Raw genomic sequence first — 12,647 nt, 5'->3', positions numbered from 1 at the left:
GGCTCGGAAAGTAAAAATATCCTCGTTCGCGGGCATAGGGTACCGCGAATCGAAGACGAGCAATTGCTTCATTCGCAGCAGCTTCTATGGCCAAGCGTGGGGTCGGCATAGATTTCCCCATGAAGGAAACCTCCGTTGGATCTTGGTTGGGGTCTATGGGAGGAATGTGTACTGCTGCCCAATATTCCGAGGTGGAAGGGGTGATTCTCAATTTGAACAGCTCGTACTGGGGTGGCTGGGTAGAACCCATGGTACTGCAGGTAAAGTCCCACAATATTTTGACAAAGCTACCTAGGGTTGCATCTGGGGTTCTCTGATAAATACTAGGGCTCGGCATGGCAAGAAATGGTTGTGAGAGTGGTGCACGAGGTGAGGGTTGCTTGGTAAGGTCACAAGGTGGCCTTTCTTATATAGCATCTGGGCTGGTTTATTTACCGTGGTGAAAGGTAATAAATCTGCCAGATTAGCTCCAAAGGTCGGGGTCAGTGTCATAGATACACATATCTCATAAAGAGACGTGTTACTGTGGGTGTTGTCGGGGTTGGTTTTGGTAGCTGTGCCCTGAAAATGTGCAACTATGCGCTGACAAAATACGCAAGGCTACTATTAAAACAGAGGCACAACGACAGGCTGCGTTTATTTTCAAGGTTACACGATTACAAAGCGAGGAACACTGAGACTCGGTACTACTCGTACGGCTTAGTCTACCTCGTTTATGTCCAAACGGGCGTGCCTGGTGGATGTCGAGGCTTCTCCAGGTGTCTCACTGCCGGGATTAGTCGGAGATGGTGGAGGAACTGCAGGGTCGGGGTAGCGATGATGACCATCACGGGGATTGTTGGCCACAATTCCGTTGAAGTGTGCTCCCAAAAGGTGACGAAGCACTTCTGGGGTCATCAAGTCACCCTGGCCGCTGGCTGGAGCTGACCTCAGGGTCTCGATCGGGTGTCCGAACAGCACGACTGGGTTGTCGGCGTCGGGCTCCGTTTCCCTGCTTGCCGGGGCTCTGCGAACCAGCTCTCCTCGAGCTTCAATCGGATCAATGGTGATCTGGTCGAACAGTGCCTCTAGTGCACTTACATAGTGTACTAGGTGCAGCAATGCGGGATCCGTCTCGTGATCTCCGTTGGCAACTTGGGGTGGTCTACCATACCCTTCACGCCTGGGGTAGTAGTAGAACGAGCAACAGTTAACTCTGGGCGACAACTGCCGGAGTTGAACTATAGCCTCTCGAGCAGCTAGCTGGATGGCTTGTGGCTCGTAGGAAGTTGTTCTTCCGGTGAACCTGTAGGGGCATTCTGGCGACAGACCCCTACCGTAGATGTGCACAGTGACCCAGAATTGGCGGTCCTCACCGCTCACGGGTCCTTGGTACAAAACATATTCTGGGGGCTCTTCTAACGCATAGGCACGACGGGTGAGGTTTGCGAGTATGGTCACAAAACCTCCAAGGTTGGTTGTTGTGGTCTCATTGTGCACTATGGGACCAGGCATTGTGGCTTGGTTGGGGCAGAGGCTGTGTTGTGCTAGGTTGAGGCCAGCGTGCCCTTTTTATAGAAAAGGGAACGGAGTCTTCCTTCGCACGCTTGCGAATGAGACATTTTAGCCATCGGTCAATGGTGTGTGATTTTCAGGCTAGGCTAATAGGTTGGGCACCGACTGCCAAAAGTGTCGGGATCATTGTGTGGCTATCTTGCATGGGAAGCTTGGCTGGGGTTTTGGTTAGGGTCTGGTGGGTTGGTTTACCGAGGTTTATCGACCTGGCTAGGATAGGATTAGCCAATGGTCACCCTGGCTCTGGTACCAAGTTTGTGGGGACCGATTCTCCGGGTATTAATTTTTAGAAAATGGCCCTTGTGCTCACCAGCCCCAGGATAACTGTTAGCTGATGAGGCACCAACTTGATACAGAAATTCCAAGCAAAATACAAAAATATGTAGTACAAGACCATTCTGGCCTGGGAGTACAACAAATGGTTTCTAATGATTGATGGCGGAAGCGGTTTGTGGATCATCAGTGTCTATGGGACTCCAATTCCCACAGGAACAGCTGACCAGGTTAACTCCTATCTTTGCAAGGCTGCTATCACCATTGTTTAGGTTTCGGGGCTGTCACCACGGTCGCTCCTCTCCGTGCAAGAAATCTGGCCAAGACAATAGCCAGGGACAAGCCAGTGAGTACTTCGAATGTACTCGCAAACATTGTGAACACAGGTATAATATAACAATGATGTGCTAAAAATATTTTATGCTCATGACGTTAGTCACAAATAAAAATTCTGATGCACGCAAGCATGTTATTTATGAGTATGCAATAACATAGTAATATTAAAATTATGAAATAAATAACAAGCATGCCACAGTCGGGCGTCTTAGCGACACCGCATAAAGGGCTTTAAAAGAAATGCCACAGTCGGGCGTCTTAGCGACACCACATAAAGGGCTTTAAAAGAAATGCCATAGTCGGGCGTCTTAGCGACACCACATAAAGGGCTTTAAAAGAAATGCCACCGTCGGGCGTGTTAGCGACACCACCTAAAGGGCTTTAAAAGAAATGCCACAGTCGGGCATCTTAGCGACACCACATAAAGGGCTTTAAAAGAAATGCCACAGTCGGGCGTCTTAGCGACACCACATAAAGGGCTTTAAAAGAAATGCCACAGTCGGGCGTCTTAGCGACACCACATAAAGGGCTTTAAAAGAAATGCCACAGTCGGGCGTCTTAGCGGCACCACATAATGGGCTTTAAAAGAAACAATCATAGTGAATATCCCGGAGGTAAAACCATCCCAGGGATATTCGATAATACCAAAAATATCACGGGTTAGTTCACAACGAAAATAATAATCATAATTATCACAAGTCACAATCGTGATTCCAGTTCTGGTTTAACAGTTTCACCTCCGAAGACTGACATTAAGACCGACACTTGACCCATCCCAGACTGTAATCCTTAACCATGGACACGGCTATTCGAATAGGTTTAATCTCTGCAGAGGGTGTACTCTTTACCCACGAGTGAAGGATTCCTTTAGTCCTCAAGACTAATTCTATCTACGGTCTTTTAGTTGGAAACACACCTAACTTGCACACACGAGCTTAACTCACATGTGTCTGGAATCACCCACGACACCTATCAAGGAAAACTCTAAGTGGGGAGGCTACAACCTCGACGTAACATGGGATCACAAAATTTATACCGCGCGCAAACTGGGGAGCTACCCCCTTTGGCTACAACCGAAGCACCCATGCTCCCAGACCCGGTGGCATGACTACCGGATGCCTCCAGTATCTTCCACCATGGCCTCTCTATACGTTTTGTGCTATGAAAGGGGTTGACAACTTACTGAACCGTACCCTACTTGTTGTAGAGACGAGTGGTAGTACAAAGCAAGTATGGGGGTTACTGGCACAAGACTCGATCTATGGTCGACTCAGGAGGTTGTAATATTCTCTGCAAGATTAGCATAACAATGCATATACTTCAACCAACAGATAGAAACACCATGCGACATACCCCCTCATGCCATACCGGACACGACCGTCTCGACGGAGGACTAGGAACAAGACCGTGTCTACCCAAGACAGAGGCCTTCTCGGCTTTCCTCCCGGTATGCATGAAAGGCATATGATGGTGATTTCCATCACAACCATATCAACTCCATTTGCATGAAATTCATTAACATGCACTCATGAGTAGGAACTCATCCTCACATAAAATGACGTATGCTCGTGTCGGGGTGGTGTTGTCACCGTGTCAAGCAACACACACAGAAATTTCACCAGGGTTCAGAATGCTTGCCTTCAGGTCATGGGAAGGCAGGGTGCATTCCAAAACATCTTGAAATCTTTCTCCTCTCTTCAAAATCCTATTTTTGAAAATATATATGAATTAACACACAAAATCAAAACAGCACAAAAAGTTGTGTTGAAAAAATTTTAGATAAATCTTAAAATAAACTAGACAATATTTGAGAGAGGTAGGAAAAAGAATTAATTTATTTGGAGTTGTAATTAATAAGATATAGCCGGTCAAAGTTTGGTCAAAATCTGCTATTTAAAAAAAACAGAAAAGAAAATGTTTCGAATATTTACGTACACGTCGAAGGCGTACTTTGGAAATGCGCTTCCACTTAACCCACGTGGACTGGGGCGGGGTCACTGACAATGGGTCCAGGGGGCCCACTGGTCAGGTTTGACCAGTCCATCCCTCCCTCCTCTTCCTTCGCCCGAACGGAGGCGAGGCGACGGCGATCAACGCCGGCGAATGGCTGCTCCCCGCGGGCTCCAAAGAGTCGAGATGGATCCGCAAGACCGGGGCGGTCCTCCCGGTGGTTGTTGGGTCGGCGGGGGTGGAGGGAGTCGCCGACGGTGAGCTTCGCGGCGGAGGAGGCCTCGGGAGCAAAGTGCTATTGGGGCTGCGGTGGTTCCCGATCGAAATTGAGAAGGGGGGAGGGTTCACAGGAGGAAGAGAAGGCTCCTGGTGGAGAGAGTGGAGAGGGGGAGGTCCTAGTGATGTCGGAATGGCTGGGGTGGTGGCGGCGGTAGGAGTTGCCGGAGACGGGGAATATCATGGCGAGGCTGGGGAAGGCGGCAGGAGCTAGCGGACGAGCGGCTACTGCTCCAAGGGTGAGCTGGCGAGGGGAGGTGGCTTGGGCGGCGCTGGCTAGCGCAGGAGCTGTCGGGCGGCAGTGGCGGCGAGCTACTAGCCTGCTGGAGACGTGGCGAGAGCTGCAGGGCTCGTGTGGTGCAGAAGGGGACACTGTGTGCTGGCTGCAGTCGGTCACGTACCGGAGTGAGTGCGGGGCGGGACGCGGCGGCTCGGGCGCACGTGCATGCCAAACACACGCTCTGTGCGCACCCAGAGCATGCCCGGGACGTGCTCGATGAAATGCCATGGCATGCTACGGGGTTCCAAACCACAAGAGGGTTAGCAGGGTGGGGTTATAGGCTAGGGCAAATCCATGGGACATGCTGGATAGGTCAGGGGCTCAAGTTCATAATGAAAACTTGAAATCATGTCAAATCTGGCTATGCACTCAGGGTGTTTGTCAAAATGCCAAGGGCACCCAGGCAATACTTGGGGTGGCCAAATCTCCCAGAGTTGGGTCTCTTTAGAAGAAAGAGGGGGTGGTGAGGTTAGTTTGCAAAAAGGAGAAACTTTCTAGTGCAAGTTTTGCAAAACTACAATTCTGGACAGGGAGTAAATGGTATCATTACATGAACCAAAAGTGTTCCAAAGTGTGCATGCTCCTGGACTTAGGGGTTTTGCAGGGTTGACGATAAGCATGAGAAAGCACAAGGTCACTAGAGCAAGAAAGGATAGGGTTGCAGTAGAAAACACAAGGCTGGTCCAGAATGAAAAAGAGGTTGATGCACTTAATTTCTCCATAGAACATCACTAGGTTTTTGCATAAAGTTGGATGGCATGCTACCACTGACATCCCATAATTTTGGTGGAGGCTCTAGGGAAATATTTAATTAGGCTATAGTGCAAAAATGTCCGCTGGACCAGATTTGAAAAGTAGGTGTAAAACTCAAAATATGCAATGAAATAAATATATTATTGCACAAAAGTGATTTAGTGACATCACATGACATCTCCAAATTTTGGTTGGATTTTTAGTTAAAGTTATCAAATGGTTGCAGTTCAACAAGAGCTCCAAAATTTAAAGAAAGACATTTTAATGAATAAAGCTCAGGGTGAAATAATTTAATAAATAAATCTACTGAATAAGAAAAGTTTTTTTAATGAGAGAGCATAGAAGTCCAATACATATTGGGAAAGTTTTCACTTGGGAAAGACTCCTTAATATTAAAGGAAAGGTTCTGAAATCAACAGAAATATTCTTGCAGGCAAAAATTTTAAACTCTTGGCAAAATTTTAATAACTAAAACCTGGTTAAATTTTTGGGGTGTTACAATTACTACCCCCCTTAAGAAAAATCTCGTCCTGGAGATTTGCTAAGGGTTGTAAAACAAAATGCTTTTACCTGGTCAAAAGATCATTTTACTAAAGCGGTAAGAAGTGGCTACAGTGAGAGGGCAATAAGTGGTGAGTAACTACAGTGTCGGATACTGGCATTGTGTGGAGAAATCCATGTTTAGGAAAAACGAGCGATTTCTACGCTGGACGTAGTGAATTTAGAATAAATTCTAAATTCTACAATACGCTGGTCGTACACGAGAGGACAGTGCTGCCTTTGGCTGACAGGTGGGACCAGGGCCCATTGTCAGTCTCTCCTTCTTCCTCTGGCTCTCTCTTCTTCCTCTCTCCCGCGCGCTTTCCCGGCCTTCTCCACCGGCGACTTTTAGCGCGTAGGGAATCTAGGCCATACTGCGGTAGTGCGCGGCGTGCTTGCTGCCGGTGCAGTGTGTACTCACCTCGCGGGCCAGTGCGCTTTCGGCACTGCTCGCGGATTCGCCTCCGAACACCGGCGATCGGGCGACGAGCGGCACTGGTGGACTTCGCCCACCGTACACCGATCTCGAGCTATAAAACGACCGCGGTGCTCCTCTTCTACTTTGCACCTGGACTCGTTTCTCCTCCTCCTTCTCCTCCATTACTGCTTACCAGCGCTCGAGACGAGGCTCGAATGGCGGAGGCGGTGCCGGACTGGTATGTGATCCTGGTGTGTGGAGGGCTGGCGGCAGCGCTGGGGCTCTCTGTGCTCCTGTGCGCGATGATATTTGATGATCGCCATGATGCTGCCACTCGGGTGCTGGCTCTCCGCGGTGGCAGTGATCATGGGGATTAGGCGTAATTCCGGTTATTCACTGTTATCGGTGTGCCAGAGGTGATTAGTATCCGGATGATTATCCTCTAATCTCTCCCTTGGAGGCATGTGGAGTACTTAGAGGGGTGGTTGGTGAGATGCAACATGGTTGCGTGTATTTGCAAGCAGTGTAAGAGTCCGAGTGGTTGTGGGTCTGCTGCTGTGGTGCTGCGTGAATAAAAATAATCCATGCAGTGAGAGGATAAATGATGCAAGAACATCAGGGAAAAGAAATCTCATTCCAGGATTTTCGCGGTTACACAGGTTAATCACGAAGAAAAACTACTCATATAGGTAGAAACTAAATATTCGACTCGCCGCACAAATTCGAGGTACCATGCATAAGTTACAATGTAATAATAAATGCTGAAATAACACACACAGCAGTGACGTCTAAAATGAGAATGGTAGCTGGACAGGGTCTCGAGAAAATGTCTCTGGCAATGGAATACACTCCTCTTCTATCGAAGGAAGTGGATTGACCAGTCGATGTATGTGTCTCTCCGTATCGGGCCTCAGTGGTCTGCCGATGGCAATCTGAGGATTCAGATCAGCGAGACTCTGGAGATAATCCATCACTCGCTGGTTCAAATGCTCTTGAGCGATGATGTACTAGATAAGGTTGGCCAGTACTGGGTCTCTCTCAATCCAAGAAAATTCCAAGAAAATTCTATCATGTCACATATGACATGTTTGATGATCTTGACAAGTCTCAGGTCTTGGAGAACAAGATAACATCATCAAATCCCCTCAAAACCATTTCTGTCCATTTTGAAGTTTGAGAAACTCTACATTGCCAAACATGTCCTAATGTTCTCAAACTTGGTGCACATGCTCCAATGGTCTAATTATGTATCTAGACCAAATGGCACAAGTTGGAGAAAATGATATCTTGATCAAAGTGCCCCAAAACCCTCTCTGTCCAGAATCAAATTTGAACAACTTTACATTTTCAACTTTCTCATTTTGCTCTCAACTTTTGTGAGCATGTTCACATGACCAAATGAGGCCACTACACCAGGTGGTGCATCAAGGAGAAGTGATTTCAACTAGATCTACACAAGTTCATTTATGCTAATTTCTAGGGTTTACAAAAGTTGCATTGGCAACTTTGCCCAAATAAACTCAATCTTGGTGGAACCTCTTATTTTCTCATTCCATTTTACCCTGTCAAGCCTCATGACAAGAGGAGTTCATCTTCTTTCCCAAATCAACAACAAACACCTTATGCCATTTTTCTAAAAACACTATTCTTACCAGTTCCACTCTTCTCCATGGCCTCCACTTTTTACCATAGCCCCTACAAGTCCTCCTCTACCTCCAGTAAGAATGGTTGCATCTCAGCTCAATGATTGAGGGGTGAAACCACCTCATTTACCCCTCTGGACAGCCCCTTTCCCTCTCTCTCTCAACCCCACTCCTCTCCTACTGGATCCCCAAGGCATCCAATGCTCCTCCCCTCTTCTTTACTTCCCCCTAGAGCTACCAGACATGCCTGGCCATGCCCACTTTGCCACAAAAATGGCATGCTGGCCATTTGCACGCTCTGGAGCGCGCTACAGTGCGCTCTCGCACTGTTGACGCCCCCTGCCAACCACCTCCGGCCACCTCGGGCCTCCCCAGCACACCTGACGATGCGCCTCGGCGTCCGCAGCATGCTAAGCACTGGTCCCCCTCTTCCTTCTCCCTCCTACGGCCTCCCTCACACAGGCGCCATGGCCGCCCGAGAGCTCCAATGAGCACACTCACACGCGCGGCGCCTCTAGCCCCTCCTGCTCCCTCTCTTCCTTCCCCTGGTCGTGGACCACCTCCACAAACACCCCAGACACGCCCACGTGCGCCCCCGTGGCCTCCAGCAATGGCTAGAAGCTCGCCGGTGCACGGGCCACGGTGCACTGCGCCCCTCCTATTTCAGGCCACCCTGGACCCCGTTCTCTCCATCCCTTGAGCTCTCGCGCCTCCTAGCGATCACCAGCAGAGCCCCAGCTCCCCTCCCCCTCTCTGTGCTCGGGATCGAGCCGAGCGCCGCCGTTTCGGGTCACCGGTGTTTGCGCGGTAAGAGCCTCCTCCGCTGCTCCTTTCGCTTGATCTGGAACCGTAGCGAGCCCCTGACTCCTTCCCCCTCCTTTTCCCCTTCGTTTGCAGCCGGAGTCGATCGGAACAACCACCGCCCAACGCACCTCCGCCATGCTTCCTTGTCGTCGGCGAACCAGGCAACTCCGGCGACGTCCACTACCACCACCCGAACGACGACTCCACGCTGAGTCCAACCGTGCCGTCATCTTGACCCGCCGTGCCATGCATCGCCGCCGGTGAGCACGCTGGCCCTCTGTTCGCGAGGTCAGAGATGACAGGCGGGCCTCGCCTGTCATCCTCACCTCTCTCTCACCCCCTCTCTCTCCCACTGGCAACTGGGGCCCGCCCGTCAGGTTTAAAAATCTGGCGCGCGTGCGTGTCAGCTCGGCTGGGCCGCTGCCCTGCGGCTGTTCTGGCCTAGCACGCATAGTGCCCCATCCCCTTTTCTTCTTTTCTGTCAGACTTGCAAAAAGTCCTCTGGACTAAATATTAATCCAAATGAAATAATTCCAGTTCCTAAATTCTTGTAAAAATCCCACCTATTAATGGTGCAACTTTCATTCAAATCCAACAACCTTTTCTTCACTTTAATATTTAAATGTGATTTTAAGCATTTAAATATACCTTTGTAAATCCATTTCTCCTATTCTGCTACTCCAAATCCAAAACTAGGAATTTTCCCCTTCTTAGTGTTCACCCTAGTATTTAACAAAAATGAGTTGACCTTTTTCTAAGCACTTTGGTTTTTCTGTTTTATTATTGCCTTATTTTTTTCTATTTTGCAACGATAGATTGCGTTGCTGACGAAGGAGTTGGACCAGAAGACTTTGAAGAGCCAGAAGACTTTGTTGAGCCAGGCAAGCAGCCCTTTGACCATGTTTGGGAAACCCTTTTTATGCATGTCATATAGCACAATATTGTTGTTGCAATGGAATCATGATGAGGTGGTAACCACCTTGATGGTTTGCCACCGTTACTTCCTCGTTGATACTTGCATTGTGCATGACCCTACCTTCTTATGAGGGTTATGCCGGTGGGAGTAGATAGGATGCTAAGGTAGTGCTACGCAAAAAGGGATGGGAATATGCATGGCGATGGAGACAATGTATTTTCAAAAGACTTTTCGAAAACCGCATCGGGTGCCACTTATGCCCGGGGGAGATGATGAGTTGAGGTAACCACTTGATGACGAAGTGGTGTATCGAGGCAAGTGTGTGTGTTGTTTTCGAAAACGGATTAGATATAAGATTTGTCGACTCTCCCAACTTCATATGCGCAACCACTCTACCCTTGTATGGGAAAGGGCATTATTGATTACCTAGGCCGATACTATCTTGGAGCCCGCATTACTAGTGACGGGGGAGAGTTGGTGCTCTCTCTCAGGACGGGGTCGTGCCAGGTAGGACGGCCATGACTGTTTTCACAGGGCACCATATACACCGTTGTGTCCCCTCGTGGTTGTTACGATCTCGAGTGAGTATCGTATGATGTACATCGTGAGGATACGGAACAACGAGTGGACTGCTTGTTAGTGTCGTCTAGGGAAAGATAGTGATCGGGTGCTTACCCCGGGTACTTGAGGTACCGCGGGTCGTGGATGACACGGAAGTTCCCCGGATCTTGTGGGTAAAGTGTGCAACCTCTGCAGAGCGTAAAACTATTCGAATAGCCGTGTCCACGCTCAAGGACAGTTGGGCGGTGCTGCTTAAACTACGTCCAGAGCTTCACAAACCCATGTGTGTGTTTGGATAATTGGGGAAACTACTTGGGTCAAGTCAAGGGACTTGACATGATTGAGTTGGGTTGATGCCCACTCTATTTATGTTGATTAACATGTCCACATGGTTACTTGAATTCTCCTGATGCATGTCTTACAAGTTGTTGAACATGTTATTGCACTCAAAACTAGCTTTCCGCAAAATGCCAATTTAGTAGTGGTGCCTTGCATAATTATTCTGTTATCACCCTTGGGTTGCTTGCGAGTACATTCAAAGTACTCATTGGCTTGCCACTGGTTATTTAATTGGCCAGGCATGGAAGAACAGGAGTTCGAAGAAGAGTTCTTTGGAGATGAACATGCGAACTAGGACATTTCCCAGTCAGAATGCCTGTAGGGTTAAGGCAGATGGCATGGGTTCTACTTATCAACGAAGATTTCCACTGCTTAAGTTTATTTGGTATTCAGCCCTTGTGGCTTTATCTATGTAAGACTTGATCATATTGGTCATAATTTGTGTAAGACGGTATGTATGGATGTAAGACTCTTATTATTCAGCTTCTGTGTGTTCAGTGAGCATTGAACTCTGGGATCACTGTACACGTGCATTCGGTGATCACGACTTATGAGTCAGGGTCCCCACACGTTGGTGAGTAGCAGCCACGTTTGGCAGGCCGAAAGGCATGCAAACGTAGCTGTGCGGCGGACCCTCGCAATGTCACACGCGCGAAGGCCAGAGGCGCTCCTGAATGTGGCTTGGTTGAGCCCTGGGAAATCGATGCAGAAGTGTTGCCCGCCATCCTCGCCTGGATGGGGAGCTACGCCAGGCAGACATTAATCCCCGAGTATGACTGTTGATTCTTGAAGCTCCTGAGTTGTCTTGGTGATGAACTTTTGAGGGTTGGGCTTCCCACGCCCTGAGACTTCCTGAGGGAAACATGCTGCGAAGCACGCCTCCAAGTGGTGCCCGAGCGCCTCCCTCGTTATTTTGGCAAAGTCTAAGGCCCTCCAAAAGAGATCCCCCGAGCCTTGCCCGAGGAGGGCGTCGGGCGCGCCTTCCTATGCGATGGAAGGAGGCACCCTTGCACGGGTGTGGATCCTGATGCGACACCTCCTGAGAGGCCAACCTCCTGAGGCCTTGATCCGGGTGATGTCTTCTTCTTCTTGGGGACTGCCTCAGGAGGGTTCTCGCCCTTGCTGTCCAGGTCCTTGATTGATGCAGCTTGGAAGGCGCGCTCGAGGAAGCACACTGCATCTTTCTCTTCGCAGGGGACTGTGATGATTCCGTCGCTTCCTGGCATCTTGAGGACGTTGTAGCCATGGTGAGTTACTTCCATGAACTTGGCCAGGGCTGGGTACCCGAGGATGGCATTGTATGGCAGGCGGATGTGGGCAACGTCGAAGTCGATGAGCTCGGTGTGGTAGTTGTTGCGCTGTCCGAAGGTGACAGGGAGGCGGACTTGCCCTATCGGGGTGGTGGAGCCGTCAGTAACTCCTGAGAAAGGCTTGGTAGGATGAAGTTGATCATATGGCACTTGGAGGTTGTTGAACATCTCGACGGACAGGACGTTGAGCCCTGCACCGCCATCGATGAGGGTCCTGGTGACTTGCACGTTGTTGATGACTAGAGAACAAAGCATCAGGAGGATGCGAGCAGTAGCCGCACACTTGAGTTGATCTGCTGAGCTGAAAGTGATGGCGCACTTGGACCACCTAAGTGGGTGTGTGGCCTCAAGCTTGGGGAGGACTGGATTCACCTCGCGAGCAAACTGCTTGAAGATGCGCTGTGAGGCTGGGGCCTGGGCACCGCCCTAGATGCAAGCGATAGCACGCGGCTCTTGGAAGCCCCCTGTCCCCTCGTCCTGTTGGTGGTCGTCATTCCTTCTTGGCCGTGGCGGCACAGGAGGAAGGCCTGCGTTGCCCTGCAGGCGGTCCTCGTGAGGCTGGTCCTTCCAGGCTCCCTCGCGAGGCTGGTCCTGCTAGCGATCCTCGCAAAGTCAGTCACACCACTCCTGGCGAGGGCCTCAGTCATCCCATCGTCCTCCTCCTCGTCCTCCTCCTCGGTCGTAGCCCCGGTCA

Source organism: Triticum dicoccoides, chromosome 4B, assembly GCF_002162155.2.
Source record: "Triticum dicoccoides isolate Atlit2015 ecotype Zavitan chromosome 4B, WEW_v2.0, whole genome shotgun sequence".
Taxonomy (NCBI): Eukaryota; Viridiplantae; Streptophyta; class Magnoliopsida; order Poales; family Poaceae; genus Triticum; species Triticum dicoccoides.
This window is presented reverse-complemented; position numbering follows the sequence as displayed.